Source organism: Gossypium arboreum, chromosome 4 (genome assembly GCF_025698485.1).
Source record: "Gossypium arboreum isolate Shixiya-1 chromosome 4, ASM2569848v2, whole genome shotgun sequence".
NCBI classification, from domain to species: Eukaryota; Viridiplantae; Streptophyta; class Magnoliopsida; order Malvales; family Malvaceae; genus Gossypium; species Gossypium arboreum.
This window is the reverse complement of record NC_069073.1, coordinates 24,423,050-24,437,129: the sequence shown is the minus strand read 5'-3', so window position 1 is coordinate 24,437,129 and position 14,080 is coordinate 24,423,050. Positions and strand designations below refer to the sequence as shown.

The window sequence follows — 14,080 nt, the reverse complement described above, 5'->3', positions numbered from 1 at the left end:
AAGACATGAAAACATAAGTATCTCCCATTATCTAAGTAATTACCTTTAATTCAAAATCGACAAGATTTTACATCCTCACAAAAGATTCACTCAAATCACTCAAAGTGTTTAAGGTTAAAAAATTAAGCACTCAAAAGTCAATTATGAAAAGTCATTACCATAGGCTTGCATGAAAATCAAATCTCCACCACTATAAAATGATATGATACACAAATCAAAAGGTCTTTAAAGAGTTGTAACGGAGTTTGGGTTAAAGGTGTGGATAAAGGTTGAAAAAGAAGGTTAGAATCGAGATCGAATTGATAAATTATCTAACTAGAAAAATAAACAAATACTAAATAATTACATTAATCGAAATTATTAAAGAATAACACGAGCTTCTTCTCAGAATATGAAATTAACTACTTGAGCTCAAAAATATAGAACAAGTAATAATTCAACATAAATGTATTTTTTTTCATTTTTTTTGAGAACAATAGATAAGAAGAGAAAATTTAACAATTGAAACAAAAGAACATGGTTAAACAACTAACCAAATCAAATCTCGACAAAAAGGGAGTCAATAAAACGGGAAACAATCCTCAATGAATCAAAAAAAAAGTTATGGGTTAATATTAAAAGGTAAATCAAGAAATGGATTGTTAGGCTTAAAGGGGGTTCACTAAGGGTTAATTGTGAAAGTAGGTTTATGGGATAAATGTGTAACGACCCGAATTTTACCGTTACCGAAAAAGTGTATTTTCGGGTCTCCATTTCTGAAAAACAGATTCGTAAATATTTATTAAAAATATTTACGAAGTAAAATGAGTGGTTAATTAGAGTTTAATTAAGTGAATTTAATTTAATGAAGAGTAATTAAGAAAAAGGACTAAATTGAATAAAGGATGAAAGTTAAATTGTAGATTAAAAGAAAATGAAGAGGACCAAAATGGCAATTATGCCATTTGTCCTAAGTGAGGCGGTGTACCGTGAAGAAAATCTAAGATTTTTTTTATGTTTTAATTATATTATATTATATTATATTATATTATATTATATTATATTATATTATATATAAACATAAGAAACAGAATGAAATGGAAACGAAACAGAGAAGAACAGGGGAGAAAGAAAGGAAAGAAAGAAAGAAAGGAGAAAAGGAAAATTGATGTTTTGAAGCTTTAAACTTTAATTGGTAAGTCAATTTAGCCATTTTACTTAATTTTGATGTTTTAGAAGTTTTAGAACAAAGTTTTGATGAAATTAAGTTAATATTTTGAAGTTATTAGATTTCTAGATATTGTCCATGTTAAATAAAATGATGAATTAAGGGCTAAATTGATAGAAATTCAAGTTAGAAATGATATAAGGATTGAATTGTAAAGTGATTCATAAGTTTTATGCTTTAAGGACTAAATTGGAAGAATTTCGAAATTATGGTTTTATGATGAAAAATAGATAATTATGTCTAAGTTTGGTTAAAAATTGAGTAGAAATAAAGTATGAATTAAGATAGAAAAGTAAGTGAATTTAGTTAGAATTAAATTGAAATTAAAGTAAATCAACATTTTGTATTGGACAGCAGCAGTAGTCTAAGTTTGAAAAATCATCAAAAATTGTAGAAATTGAATTTAAAGAATAAACTGTACTTAATGGCTAAACCAAAAATTCTGAAAATTTTATTGTAAGAAGATTTGTGAGTCTAGTTTCAGGAAAAATTAGCGGATCTTAATTTAGAATTCTATAACTCAAGATATGAATTAGTAATGTATTAATGATTATGAATTGTATTAATTTCGTAGTCAATGTGGTACCAGAAATCTCGGCTAAGAAAGGACAAGACAAAGTCAACGGGGTTAGCTCGAAAATTACGGTTTGTATTTCTATAATCCGAACCTAATACTTAATTGTTGAATTTATTTCTTAATATGTATATTAAGTGTTTTGAAGTAAGAATTATTGTGTTTTGCAAATGAAATGGATTGATATAGTATGTGATGAATTTATTGAATTTATATTGATTGAATTACGTATATATATATAGATATATATATTGAATATTGAATATATATTGATTATTTGAATTGAATTGAAATATAAATTGTTTGAAAATTTTAAATATGAGATTTGTGATATTTGGATATTTGTTATTGAAAAGTGAATTGAATTGTATTGAATTATGAATTTATGTGATTAATTAAAATGTGTATTGATTGAAAAAATTGAAAGTGAATTGAATACCCTATTAATGTCGATTTGGTGAGTCGGATATAGTTGGCATGCCATAGGATTGGAAGTGTTCAGGATTCTTCGACCTCGAGTCGATGAGACACTGGGTGTCACTATATTTCTTCGGATAGATTCGATGAGGTACTGGGTACCAACTTTACTTCGGCTAGGCCGATGAGACACTGGGTGTCAAATATTGCTTCGAACTATCCGATGAGGCACTGGGTGCCATATTGGTGTGTTTGGTTGGATCCGTGTATCCGCCAAGGTCCGAGTCTTGTTAATAGGGGTAAATAAGTGAAAAGATAAGTCGAGTGAATTTGATTGATTGAGCTATTGGAATAAAATGAGAAATTGAATTGAGAATTGAAATTGAGATATGAGATTGAAAACATGAACCAAAAGGTTCATGAAATGAGTGAAGTTCAAATGGATGATGATTGATGTTAGAATGAATTAAAATGGTATATTGTTAAGAAGTAAAGTGTGAAAACAAGTGAATTGTGAATATATTGTATAGAATTTATACGGTAAGTAAATGAAAAGAATTGAACAAATATGTTATTGTGTTTGTTATATGACTTGTATAGAATTTATATGGTAAGTAATTGAAATTTTATCTATAAAACAAATAAATGAATACTTATAATTGTTATTGTGATTTTAAGTTTAATTGTTATATTATTAAGTGTTCGGATTGTGGAAATACCACGAGTATACCATACTCAAAGTGCACGGTTTGTTTCGTCATGCAGTCTAGTAAAGATAGAACGTTGAATCAAGATCCCAATTCGATCCCGAATTCATTAAGGTAAAGTGTGTTAACTATTGGTAATGGCATGTACCTAGGATGTTTTATGAGAGTAATTTAGGTTGTAGATGTACTCATGAAATGAGTAAATTATGGTTGGCAGCGGTATGTAGTATGAATTTTGAAATTTACTAAAATTCGTAGTGATTCTAAATTAGTCCCGAATTGAATTTATCGTTCATATTGGACCGCGAGGGCCCATTAAAGGGACGACATCTTAAAACTAGGATGTGTGTAAATATTTATTTTAATTAATGACCGAAATTGGATTGTCTTGACCGGTAATGTCTCATAACCTGCTTTCGATGACGGTATAGGGTTAAGGGCATTACATTTAGTGGTATCGAGCTATTCGAGTTTAGCCGATTCTCGGACTAAATCGAACTCAAATTGAGTCTAGGGTACATGCCATAATTGAGTCGAAATTGTGTCGGGATCGGATCTTGATATATTTGTTTGGTATTGTTTTATAGTGAAAATGTTAGACAAAAAATATCGATGGTATTGATTATTAAATATGTCTTGGAGATGAATAGTCTCGTGAATTAGATGAAAACCGAATCAACAACACCGGTATAAACTCAATGGGTAATTAATTCTTGAATGATGACTGATGAAATAATAATAAAAATGATACATAATTATTTAGAATTATAAGCGATGTTTTTCAAATGAATAGAAGAAATTGTATTTGTTATGATATCTACCCTCCTGCTTTCTCAATCGGTTCTCAAGTGCTTTAAGGTATAGAGTTTGTCCGAATGGGTAAGTTATCTACCGTTAATGATCCGGACATGTATATATATGGTGTGGATGAATTGAGAATTACAGTTAAGAATGATCTTGAAAGAAACTGAAACCTGGTTAGAGAATATTATCGGGATTGTAAATGAATTGTTCTGATCACCGATTAAATGTTAGAAGGGTATGATATTCATGTTAAAAGATTCAGCTTACCAGTGGTAGGAAACATTGATTATGTTGTGATTAAGAAAGGGTTATTTGAAAATTTTCTGAGATGAGTTCTGAAAGAAAAATATATATATCAGTCAGAGATTTCTTGATCAGAAACATACAGAATTCTTGAAGCTTAAACAGGATCATATAATTGCAACTGTGTATGAAGGGAATTTGTTTGATTAAATAAATATATCGAGGGTATATTCGATAGAAACGTATGATACAAATGGTTTGAAGATGGTTTAAATGAAGATGTAAGTGAAGAATATAGAATAAGGAATGGAATATGTGTTAGACATGATTCTCCGATTATTATCTTAGTGATTGCTTGAAGAAAAAAAACATTATTCGAGTTCAAGACCGAGTAATGTAGTTAACAGAGGTAGGTTACCTGTAATCTCAAAATACGAGTGAAAGCCGAAGCGTGACAAATGACTTCACCGTAAAATCTGGAGAATGAACAATGATCGGGGTATATGTTAATTGTATATAAGAAGATATTTCTCTACGGATGTCATTACGGTACTTTCTTCTTTATCGACACTAATATGATTATTTTAAATTGATATTGGTTTGACTATTCCAATGATTACATAAGTTCAGTATCTATTAAAGATTTGCCTGTTGGGTTTGCTGAAATTTTTGGGTTGAAGCATTAAATTTTTCAGATTAGTATTTATGGGCTGATAAGATCTGCTGGAACTGTTTGATAATGATACTACTATTTTCTGATCGATTTGATGTTCTTATTGTTTGATATAATCTCAATAATGGAATAGTTAATTCTGCATGATAAGCAGAAGTATAATATGTTGCAAGATCAAGATGATGAAATGTTTTGTTGAATCAGAGAAGATTGAGCTAATTGTCTATTGTGATATTGAACATGCCAACATAGATATATGCCGGAAAGGGGTCATAGTATTTACCTTGTTTATGTATTGAATATTAAAATATTTAAGTTAAGGTTTAAATCAGTGGCAATAGTGCAAGAGAATTCTAATGTGTTTCCAGAAAAGTTACCCGAACTACTGTTGATTGAAGAAGTTGAATGTGCTATAGATTTTGTAACTGAAATGATAGTGAAAAATATATTTGAAATTAGAGGTTTTGTAAAACTAGTCGGTTATTACAGAAATATGTGGAATTGGAATGATCTGATAGACATTAGCAAGGTTCTGATTAGTTGAAAGCTCAGTTAACTGAAGAACTAGTTCTGGTTCAGTCTGAAATCCGATAAAGAAACTTGTGGTTTATAGGGATAGCAGTGTTTTGATGCAAAAAAAAAAAAAAAGAAAAAAAAAGTGAAGTAATGGTTTATGTTACGAAATGTTAGAATCACATGGGAAGAATTATTTGATACCTGATTCGGAAGTGGTAGTTATTGTTCTTGCATTAAAAGATCAAGATATGATAATTAATTATCATCCGAAAAGACAATGAATGTATGTATATTCAAGTTGAAAGCTTTGTTTTGTGTTATGAGCTATGAACATCATTGTTATCATTTGAAGATGGTTTAATTTTGGTAGAGATAAAAAATTAAACCGACTTCTTTCTGACAGATCTGCAAAGCTTAGAAATGTGGTAATGAGTTATCGATTAAATGGATATAGTATCTGATTTTTGATTAAACATTTCAGATTGGATATGATGGTTGTTTGCTATTTAGAAATAAAAGCTAAACAGAGATTCGAACTTATACGGGAGAATTTGCATGAAATTATAGTAGTACTATGTTTATGCATTTTGGAAGAATAAGATGTACAATGATTTGAGAAAGATGTGTTGAAGATCGGAAAGAAAAGTAGTACTTTGAAATTGTATATAAATGTTTATATCGATCTGAGATATCTTGAATCATTACACTAGAAAGAATATCAGAATGGAAGTGGGATATAATTTCTATAGGTTTGAATTGGAATTATCTCGATCTTTGAAAAAGAAAGACGGTATTTGAGTAATCATCGAAGGTATGGTGAAGCTTGTATATTCTATTCTAGTATGAATAAGTTTCTTACTCAATAATTGTTTGAAATCTAGGTTTCTGAGATTATCAGATTACATGGTATGGTGGTTTATATTATTTCTTATTGAGATACGTGGTTTATACTTTGATTATAGAACAAGTACAAGAAGTTTTGGGTGCGTAATAATAGTTTTCAACACTGTATGAAGTTCTGAATAATGATTGATGTAAAACTGCATGGGATTTGATTAAATACAGTGAGAAAAAGAATATGCAGAGTTGTTTAATTTGTGAAATTGAAGAAAAGTGGAAGTGATTCGAGATAGATTGAAAGTAATTTTGACAGATAAGAATCATATGTGGACTTGAAACGTTGGGATATTGAGTATTTTGTTAGTGATATGATATTTCTTAAAGATTCAGTTTGAAAGAAAATTTTGAAGATCAGGTTGAAAAAGAAATTGAATTCTTATTCAGTTGGGCCATGTGAAGTTGTAGAAAAGTCGGATCGGTAAATTATTGCTTGGTTTTGCTTCGAGTTACTGAAAGTTTATGATAATTTTCCCGATTTGAAGCTCGAAAAATGATATAGATCAGATTTGTTACATGTTATATCGACAAAGAATAATGAGATTTGATATGATTTATCGTGCGGAGAAAAAGCTGTTGAGATACTCGCTTGAGTAAGTGAAGCCATGATATTGAGGAAACATACGAGAACCGAAAGAAACAAAGTGAGATCACTGAACCCCACCTCTCTTTTAGGCAAATTTCGAGGACGAAATTTCTTAAGGGGAGAGAATTGTAACGACCGAATTTTACCGTTATCTGAAAAAGTGTATTTTCGGTCTCCATTTTGAAAAGCATTCAGTAAATATTTATTAAAAATATTTACGAAGTAAAATGAGTGGTTAATTAGAGTTTAATTAAGTGAATTTAATTTAATGAAGAGTAATTAAGAAAAGGACTAAATTGAATAAAGGATGAAAGTTAAATTGTAGATTAAAAGAAAATGAAGAGGACCAAAATGGCAATTATGCCATTTGTCCTAAGTGAGGCGGTAAACGTGAAGAAAATCTAAGATTTTTTTATGTTTTAATTATATTATATTATATTATATTATATTATATTATATTATATTATATTATATATAAACATAAGAAATGAATGAAATGGAAACGAAACAGAGAAGAACAGGGGAGAAAGAAAGGAAAGAAAGAAAGAAAGGAGAAAAGGGAAAATTGATGTTTTGAAGCTTTAAACTTTAATTGGTAAGTCAATTTAGCCATTTTACTTAATTTTGATGTTTTAGAAGTTTTAGAACAAAGTTTTGATGAAATTAAGTTAATATTTTGAAGTTATTAGATTTCTAGATATTGTCCATGTTAAATAAAATGATGAATTAAGGGCTAAATTGATAGAAATTCAAGTTAGAAATGATATAAGGATTGAATTGTAAAGTGATTCATAAGTTTTATGCTTTAAGGACTAAATTGGAAGAATTTCGAAATTATGGTTTTATGATGAAAAATAGATAATTATGTCTAAGTTTGGTTAAAATTGAGTAGAAATAAAGTATGAATTAAGATAGAAAAGTAAGTGAATTTAGTTAGAATTAAATTGAAATTAAAGTAAATCAACATTTTGTATTGGACAAAGAGAGAGTCTAAGTTTGAAAAATCATCAAAATTGTAGAAATTGAATTTAAAGAATAAAGCTGTACTTAATGGCTAAACCAAAAATTCTGAAAATTTTATTGTAAGAAGATTTGTGAGTCTAGTTTCAGAAAAATTAGCGGATCTTAATTTAGAATTCTATAACTCAAGATATGAATTAGTAATGTATTAATGATTATGAATTGTATTAATTTCGTAGTCAATGTGGTACCGAAATCTCGGCTAAGAAAGGACAAGACAAAGTCAACGGGTTAGCTCGAAAATTACGGTTTGTATTTCTATAATCCGAACCTAATACTTAATTGTTGAATTTATTTCTTAATATGTATATTAAGTGTTTTGAAGTAAGAATTATTGTGTTTTGCAAATGAAATGGATTGATATAGTATGTGATGAATTTATTGAATTTATATTGATTGAATTGGCGATATATATATAGATATATATATTGAATATTGAATATATATTGATTATTTGAATTGAATTGAAATATAAATTGTTTGAAAATTTTAAATATGAGATTTGTGATATTTGGATATTTGTTATTGAAAAGTGAATTGAATTGTATTGAATTATGAATTTATGTGATTAATTAAAATGTGTATTGATTGAAAAAATTGAAAGTGAATTGAATACCCTATTAACAAGATCGGGTGAGTCGGATATAGTTGGCATGCCATAGGATTGGAAGTGTTCAGGATTCTTCGACCTCGAGTCGATGAGACACTGGGTGTCACTATATTTCTTCGGATAGATTCGATGAGGTCTTGGGTACCAACTTTACTTGGCTAGGCCGATGAGACACTGGGTGTCAAATATTGCTTGAACTATCCGATGAGGCCTTTGGGTGCCATATTGGTGTGTTTGGTTGGATCCGTGTATCCGCCAAGGTCCGAGTCTTGTTAATAGGGGTAAATAAGTGAAAAGATAAGTCGAGTGAATTTGATTGATTGAGCTATTGGAATGAAATGAGAAATTGAATTGAGAATTGAAATTGAGATATGAGATTGAAAACATGAACCAAAAGGTTCATGAAATGAGTGAAGTTCAAATGGATGATGATTGATGTTAGAATGAATTAAAATGGTATATTGTTAAGAAGTAAAGTGTGAAAACAAGTGAATTGTGAATATATTGTATAGAATTTATACGGTAAGTAAATGAAAAGAATTGAACAAATATGTTATTGTGTTTGTTATATGACTTGTATAGAATTTATATGGTAAGTAATTGAAATTTTATCTATAAAACAAATAAATGAATACTTATAATTGTTATTGTGATTTTAAGTTTAATTGTTATATTATTAAGTGTTCGGATTGTGGAAATACCACTGAGTATACCATACTCAGCGTACGGTTTGTTTCCGTGCGCAGGTCTAGTAAAGATAGAACGTTGAATCAGCATCCCAATTCGATCCCGAATTCATTAAGGTAAAGTGTGTTAACTATTGGTAATGGCATGTACCTAGGATGTTTTATGAGAGTAATTTAGGTTGTAGATGTACTCATGAAATGAGTAAATTATGGTTGGCAACGGTATGTAGTATGAATTTTGAAATTTACTAAAAATTCGTAGTGATTCTAAATTAGTCCCGAATTGAATTTACTGTTCATATTGGACCGCGAGGGCCCATTAAAGGGACGACATCTTAAAACTAGGATGTGTGTAAATATTTATTTTAATTAATGACCGAAATTGGATTGTCTTGTTGGTAATGTCTCATAACCCTGTTTCGATGACGGTATAGGGTTAAGGGGCATTACATTTAGTGGTATCAGAGCTATTCAGGTTTAGCCGATTCTCGGACTAAATCGAACTCGAAATTGAGTCTAGGGGTACATGCCATAATTGAGTCGAAATTGTGTCGGGATCGGATGCTGATATATTTGTTTGGTATTGTTTTATAGTGAAAATGTTAGACAAAAAAATATCGATGGTATTGATTATTAAATATGTACTGGAGATGAATAGTCTCGTGAATTAGATGAAAACTGAATCAACAACACTGGGTATAAACTCAATGGGTAATTAATTACTGAATGATGACTGATGAAATAATAATAAAAAATGATACATAATTATTTAGAATTATAACTGATATATTAGGGTTAGGGGACGTTACAAAATGGGTTAAAACCTAGGTGCCTATATCATCTCAGTATATCAAATCAAATTTGTGGTCTCAACATGTATAATCGAAGCAAGTTCTAGAATAACCAATCAGTATTGACACACTCATAACCAATAATAGATTGAGCAAGAAAAGTGTATGCTCTAAAGGCTCAAAATCTCACAAAAATTATGGTTTTTGATGTTAATCTTGCAAATCTCAAACTTCAAGATAATACTTCAATTTAGGGAAACAACCTAAAATTTTTTTATTCTGAAAATAGACTTATAATTCTTGATTCTCTAGTATCTTGAAATTTAAACAATCAATGCACAATTACCTATGAATTTAATCTAAAACATATCAATGATAATCATAAATTATTAAGAATTCATTCTAATAGTAAGGTGAGAAAATTACGTAAACACAAGACATAATTCAGGGATTTTCTAATAATTCTATAGATAACCTCCCCACACTTAAGATGTACATTGTCTTCAATGTACAAACATATATAATCACAGTATAAACAGAATATCATAAACTACCCTGAATATTGGATGAAATCTTTAGAATAGTGAAAAGCAGAATTGCAGTAAAATTTATGTAACTCATGATTCCAAGCAAACTAGCAAGAAAATAAACACAAATAATAAAGAAAATTAAGGGTTATAACTCAATTAGAAACAACCATAAATCTTTCAAAAGATAATAATGAAAATAAGTTGAAGAGAAAAAAATAAAACAACTAAAACAAAATTAAAAGAAAGATAAAAATAATAAAATAATAAAATAATAATAATAATAAACTCAATGATATCAATAAACTTAAAAGGTAATTGTAATGATAATAGTAAAAAAATACGAAAGAAAAAAGAAAAAAATAGAAATAGCAAAATAAAAATAATAAAAGTATATAAAAATTAAAATATAAAAAAATTAAAAATAAGTATATGAATAATAAATTAATTAATTAGTTAATTAGTATAATAAAAAAATAATATAACAATTAAAAATAAATAAAATAAAATAAAATTAGGGTGATGAACCCAGTTTTCACATTGCCATGGACATGCCCGTGCGTCCAAGCCGTGTGGGTCACATGGCCATGTCGCCAAGCCGTGTGTGTTTTCCTTCGCTTCTCCCACGGCCACGTGAGAGTCCACACGCTCGTGTGGCCAGGCTGTGTACTCCACACACCTGTATGGTCAGGCTGTGTAACTCTCTGATTTTGAAAAAAATTAGTTCCAGGTTTTACACAGCCTAGGACATGCCCGTGTGTCCAAGCTATGTGGGTCACATGGCTATGTCGCTAGGCCGTATGTGTTTTCCTTCGCTTCTCCCATTCCCATGTGAGATCCCACACACCCGTGTGGCCAGGCCGTGTGCTTCACACACCCATGTGGCCAGGCCATGTGGGTCAAAAACATATTTTTTTTTATTTTGAAAATTAATTAATTAAAAAAATCATCAAAAAATGTTAAGAAAATTAGCAGTGTTAAAACTCGGGTTGCCTCCCGAGAAACGCTTATTTAAAGTCTAAGCTCGACTTACCTCGTATTCGCACGGTTACTGTGGTTCATGCATGCGAAACTCCTCTTTCTCATTGTCAATTCTATTATCAACATAAGGTTTTAGCCAAGTAATATTTACCTTAAAAATGCCAAATTTAGAATGATTTACCTCGACTGTACCGTATGGGAAAATATTCAGTACCGTAAAAGGAGTTGCTCCATTTGCATTATGCTCTGAAGTGGCGATTCGAGGGTCCATTTTATCCAACAATACCTGATCGCCGATCTTAAATTGGTTCGTCTCATCCTTAAGCTCGTGATGGAGTCGCTTTAGTTCATCGTGTATTCTAGGTTTCTCCTTGACGTACGTCCACTATTCATCTAGTTCATCGATTTGTAATCTTCTTTCTTAATGATTTGTTCTATTTTTGTTATGTAAACAGGACTGTGGCTCTGTCATGTTTTTTCGAGGTGTTTCTTATAAAGAATGTTGAGCCACAAGGTTCTTAACATTAACAGAGCTCGTAATATCATCTTGATCACTAGATATCTTAATAGAATCACGAGCTTGGAGTTTAATTGTGTCATCACCTACACGAAGTATTAACTCACCTATACCAACATCTATGATAGTTCTAGTAGTTGCTAAAAAGGGTCGTCCTAAAATCAACGGTACGTCACTATCATCATCCATGTCTAGAACAACAAAATCAACTGGGAAAATAAATTTAACAATTTGGACGAGTAAGTCTTCAACAATACCCCTAGGAAATCTAATTGTTCTATCTGCCAATTGAATGCTCATCTTAGTTTGTTTAGGTTTCCAAGACCTAGTTGCTTAAACATTTTGTAGGGCATGACATTAATACTAGCCCCTAAATCAGCCAAAGCATTATTAACACTTAAACTACCAATTAAATAAGGAATAGTAAAACTCCCTAGATTTTTCAATTTGTTGGGTAGTTTATTCTGCAAAATGGCTAAGCACACTGCATTTAGCTCTACGTGTGACGAATCATCTAACTTCTACTTATTTGCTAAAAGCTCCTTTAGAAATTTAACAGAATTTGGCATCTGCGAAAGAGCTTCAATAAACGGTAAGTTAATATGTAATTTTTTCAATAGTTTAAGGAATTTAACGAATTGTTCGTTTGTGTGGTCTTTCCTTGTCTTATTTGGATATGGCACATGAGGTTTATATTCCTCAATGATCGATTTTTGCTCGTTGTGGCTCACCTCAACGTTACCTTTACCTACCACATCATTTTGTCTCAATTTTGGTTCATCTTCAACTAACCCTTCTTCATCTCGAACAGTAATCACATGAAGTTGCTCCATTGGGTTAGTTTTGGTATTACTCAGTAAGCTACCTTGTGGTCATTCTGAAATCATCTTGGCAAGTTGACTAATTTGATTTTCGAGCCCTTGAATCGATGCTTGCTGATTTTTGAGTGTGATTTCAGTGTTTTGGAAGTGAGTTTCTGACATCGAGATGAATATCGTTAGCATTTCCTCAAGGTTTGACTTATTTTCCTGCTGGTAAGGTGGTTGTTGAAAACCTGAAGGGTGTTGCAGTTTTTGATGTCCTTGACCACCTCATGAGAAATTGGAATGGTTCCTCCAACCTACATTATAAGTGTTACTATATGGATTATTCTGAGGTCTAGAATTATTACCCATATAGTGGATCTGTTCGTTCTCTATGCTAGGGTTGTAGGATGGATATTTTATGTTGTTCATTCTTCCTCCATTCGCATTGCACTGCATTACTAGATGTACCTGCGTAGAAACACATAAATCATCAATCTTTTTATTTAAGAGCTCTACCTGGTTTGATAACATGGTGATCGCGTCAAGGTTGAAAACACCGGCTGTTTTATTAGGCTTTGTCCTCATGACTTACCACTGATAGTTAGTCAGTGACATCTTCTCTATGAACTCATAAGCCTCCTCAGCTGTTTTATTATTTATGGTACCACTGGCAGCTACATCGATCATCTGCCTAGTTGAGGGGTTCAAACCATTATCAAAAGTCTAAACCTGTAACCATAGAGGTAACCCATGGAGAGGGCACCTTCTCAATAAGTCCTTATACCTCTCCCATGCATCATATAAAGTCTCTAAATCCATTTACACGAAGGAGGAGATATCGTTCCTCAACTTAGCTGTCTTAGATGGTGGGAAATATTTCAATAAAAACTTCTCGGCCATTTGATCCCAAGTAGTGATGGACCCCCGTGGCAAGGAGTTCAATTTCTCAACGAGAAGGGGAATAATCGTAAGCGAATTGCGTCGTCAGAAACGCCATTTATATTGAAAGTATCACAAAACTCTAAGAAATTGGCCAAATGAGTATTTGGGTCTTCATCATGCAAACCATCAAACTGAACAAACTGTTGAATCATTTAAATAGTGTTAGGTTTCAATTCAAAATTATTTGCAGCAATGGCAGGTTTAACAATACTCGATTCAACCCCAGTGAGAGTCGGCTTAGCATAATCATACATAATATGAGGAGTAGGATTCTGATTTACAGGAATTGCGGCAACCACAGGAGGTAGCTGATTATTCTGATTTTCAGGCATCTCCTCGGTAATATTAGTATCGTCCTCTTGCCCTTCCTCTATATACTGTAGACTCCACCTTTTTTCTCTATGATTTTTGCGAGCTGTGTTTTTAATTTCACTATAAAAAAAGTAGAGGTCTTGACGGGTTTCTTCTAGTCATAAACTACAAGAACTTGCCTGGAGCAAACAAAAGAAAAGTTAGTAAACAAAAATTAAATTTAAAATAAAATGTAATAAAAATAAAAAAATGGCTAAATTAATA

The 14,080-nt window shown here is 31.0% G+C and overlaps 1 non-coding gene across 1 annotated transcript; it reads left to right on the top strand.

Moving 5' to 3' along the window:
* The first annotated feature begins 13,307 nt into the window (after nucleotides 1–13,307).
* LOC128292491 (small nucleolar RNA R71) lies at nucleotides 13,308–13,414 on the top strand. The gene has a single exon (XR_008282476.1). It is a non-coding gene; the product is annotated as a small nucleolar RNA R71 (small nucleolar RNA).
* The last annotated feature ends 666 nt before the right edge of the window (nucleotides 13,415–14,080 follow it).